This window comes from Amyelois transitella, chromosome 4, assembly GCF_032362555.1.
Source record: "Amyelois transitella isolate CPQ chromosome 4, ilAmyTran1.1, whole genome shotgun sequence".
NCBI classification, from domain to species: domain Eukaryota; kingdom Metazoa; phylum Arthropoda; class Insecta; order Lepidoptera; family Pyralidae; genus Amyelois; species Amyelois transitella.
The window spans coordinates 2,001,731-2,005,753 of NC_083507.1; the positions used below are offsets into that span (position 1 = coordinate 2,001,731).

The 4,023-nt window shown below is 34.9% G+C and overlaps 1 non-coding gene across 1 annotated transcript; it reads left to right on the top strand.

The window, feature by feature from the left end:
- Trnaa-cgc (transfer RNA alanine (anticodon CGC)) lies at positions 1-72 on the top strand. Its single transcript has one exon. It is a non-coding gene; the product is annotated as a tRNA-Ala (tRNA).
- Positions 73-4,023: the final 3,951 nt, after the last annotated feature.

The following is a 4,023-nucleotide window of genomic DNA, read 5'->3' on the forward strand; positions in this document are numbered from 1 at the left end:
GGGGGTGTAACTCAGTGGTAGAGTGTCTGCTTCGCATGCTGAAAGTCCTGGGTTCAAATCCCAGCACCTCCACAATAAATAATATTTTTTTAATGCCATTTTGTTTTCATTTTTGTTATAATTTTACAAGAGATAACATAAAAATTGTTTTGTGTGTCCCTCCCTATACCTTTCGGAATCTTAGAACATACACAAAAGGATGGAATTCCGTATGGTTATTGGCAATTTTTACTTTTTGTACATACATATAATCACGTTTATATCCCTTGCAGGGTAGACAGAGCCAACAGTCTTAAGGCTGATAGGCCACGTTCAGCTGTTTGACCTAATGATAGAATTGAGACTCAACAGGTTGCTAGCCTGTCGACTAAAAGAAGAATCCCAAGTTTATTAACTAATCCCTTAGTCGCCGTTTACGACATCCATGGGAAAGAGATGGAGTGGTCCTATTCTTTTTTCTAATGGTGCCGGGAACCACACGGCACACTTACTTTTACTTTTTGTCTCCAATTATTTATCATGAATGTCGTAAGTTGATAAAATTTAAAGTGCCCAGAAGGCTGGCACTAAGAAATTAATCACTTTCACCAACTGCAACGAACGATCGAAATCAGAAAGGGTTAAACCTTCCACATAAAAATTAATAGATAATTTATTATACAATATGTACCATGCTGCGTGAGGAAACATTAGATTTTTTTTGCAGAATAAGGCTAAATATTCCTTAAAAATTTCCTGTAATCTGTCTAGGTATTAAAATTGATTTGGTTTTTAGTATAATATGGAAATGTGACGTGTGGTTCTGAGCACTTTTAATGCTATACAAACAGATAATAACTTATATTACCACTACATACATCGCCATATGCATACATATACATATTATAATCACGTCTTAATCCTTTACGGGGTAGGTATAGCCTCGAAGTAGTCTCGCAACGTTCAGTCAAATGATGGATAATGTCAAATCGTTGAAAAAATAAAAGAGAGGAAACTCTTGTCTATTAAGGGATTCTTCTCTAGCCTATCCCTTAGTCGCCTTTTACGAAATCCATGGGAACGAAATGGAGTGGTCCTATCCTTTTTTTTTATTGACGCCGGGAACCACAGAGCACTAATACAATTATATAATTCAAGGATTATTATATTTTTATTTTTAATAAAAAATAATCTGAAATATTAGGTTGGTACGGTTGGCAAAATTTCATCGGCTAGTGTACTGCCTCTGTTATGAAAACATCATTTTATAACACGCCACTTTCCACATCGGTTAAAAAAAGGTGTCTAACATATTACATAGCAGCTAGTGGACTTCCTTAGATAACACTTGTTGACTACGCCACCTGTTTCCGGTTCGATTCCCGACACGGGTCATTTGTTCACACTCAGGATTCCAGAATGGAATTATAACAATAACATGTTAACAATTAATAAGACTTCGTGTTAGTTGCGGTTTGAAGGCTTTCATTCAATGAATTTATTGATTTCTCCGTTTTTAACTACTTTCTCTTGCCTTTCTGCTTGACTTGCAAAGGAAGTATGCAGAGATCGTGGCAAGTGGAAAGAGGTAGTCTCTGCCTACCCCTCCGGGAAAGAGGCGTGATTTTATGTATATATGTTAAGGAAAACTAGCTGCGCCACAGGGTTTCACTGCCGTGGGAATATCGGGTTGAAAAAGTGAGTATGAGTAAAAGAGTAATAGACATATACATCCAATAATCCTTTAGACATTCGCATCATCACTACAAGTACATATATAGCAAAGTCGCTTCCCACGTCTGTATGTATGCTTAGACCTTCAAAACTATACGTAAAACTATTTTTTATGCAGTTTTTTTTAAAAGATCGATTGATTTTGATTGATGAGACAGCTGAACGTGGCCTTTCAATCTTTTCAACACTGTTAGCTCTGTCTACCTCGCAAAGGCTGTAGACGTAACTATATGTATGTATAGAGTGATCCAAGAGTAATGTTTGTGAGTATAAATTACACACAAATCCAAGTAATTATTATCAAATTACTTGGATCACTCTATCTATTTACAACATCTACAACTTGTGCGAAGCTAAGGTTTAATAAAAAATTACCCCACAATGTGTTGCCATTATCTGCCCAATCGACAGAGAGTGGCAATATCGTTATCACACAAGTCAAATCACGGCTTTTCTACTAAAAACTGAACATTTATCATCTTTTGTCGTTGCGATTCTAAATTCAGATATGAACATTGAGGAAATGTACAAGAACAGATAATGTGCTTAAGGGGCATCACAAGGTTACTGCATAAAAGTATGTACAAAATATATCTAGACGTTTGAATTCATAATTCATTATTCTATAAATTTAAATTCATTTAAGTAGTGTACACAGTTATTTTATGTCTACCATTCGTACTAACTTTGTGGTTATCGATCCATTTTGTTGTCACAGAAATAAAGGTAAAATGTATTCCCAAGCTAGATAAATAGTGCGAATTTAACTTTATAAAACTTAACTAAGTAAACAGCTTATATATTTTTATTATCCAATACAGGAAAATCTTACTCAGATTTCCCTGCAAAGGTGGCGGAGGTCAGAAGTGGAGGTGGAAGTCGCTTCGTGTAAAAATGAGGATGCAACTCTGACTAAAGCCAGGAGGAAAAAGAAGTATTTATAGTTTTATCTACGAAAAAATAAAATTAGACATTATCTTAAGAAGGCTTTCTGGATTATTTTAATAATTTCTTACAATTATTAAGATCTATTGTCTTATTTTTAACTATGTACAGAGTTACTTATTATACTTATTCCATCCCAAACTGTGCGTCATTTGAACATGTCTGTTCTATACGAAACACGGTGTGCATTCAATCTCAGTGGGTATTACCATTAATATTTCCGAGGTTTGTAATTGTCGCCTTATCCGCCATCTAGCACGCGTTGCGAAATTATTCCGCAATTGTGGTCATTTCCCCCTGTTTTCCCCTGTTTCCCCTTATAATAGCCATGGTAACCGCATTCACAAAAATAAATTCAATTGTTCATAATAATACCTACGCGTGATATGATCGTAACTTACTTTATATTGTTTAATATGTTAATCAATAGTTTTTATCATACATAGTACATATAATCACAAAATAAAATTGTTATTTCACTATATCAATGATGTTATAAAGTCTTGATTCAGACAATCCATTACTACATGTTGCCCGCGACTTTGTCCGCTGTAAAACAACATAGTTCACTGACAAGTTTAATAAAAACCTTACAATTCAACCACCGACGCTCTAAAGATGTTATTTTTTTTTACTTATGTTGTTCGATCTCGCTTGATATCCTTTATTTTTATTGGTATTTATAGTTAGATGTCGTAAAAGGCGACTAAGGGATAGGGTTTACTAACTTGGGATTCTTTTTTTAGGCGATGCGCTAGCAACCTGTCACTATTTGAATCTCAATTCTATCATTAAGCCAAATAGCTGAACGTGGCCTATCAGTCTTTTTTTTTAAAGAATGTTGGCTCTGTCTACCTCACAAAGGATATAGACGTGACCATTTGTATTTATAACTAGGGAGGACCTACAGAAATCCGAATAATATTAGTTACGACCCCACATTCACTTACATTGGTAAATATGATCGGATCTACTCATATTTTAAATGTCTCTTAAAGTGGGTCAAATTAAAACTGTCAAAAATAACGGGACTTTTTGTCAATTGAATATGACAATAGATGAATTTGAAATTACATCTGCGGAATCGTTTTACACTTGCGTTAGCGCACTTTTTTATAATAGTCACGGTCAATTTTTGAATTTTGACATAAAAGAGCTTTTGTTATATTTTTGTCTATGGTTCATTTGCCTGTGGATAATTTGGTGTAAACTTTGCTCGTGGATTTGTCTGCTTTAAAGCTGGCCAGTAACCGAGTGATGTTTTTAATATGGGCTGTTTTCAGGTTGGTACCTGTCACTGTTTGAATCTCAATACTGTCATGAAGCCATACAGCTGAACGTGGCCTTTCAGTTATTTCTACATTG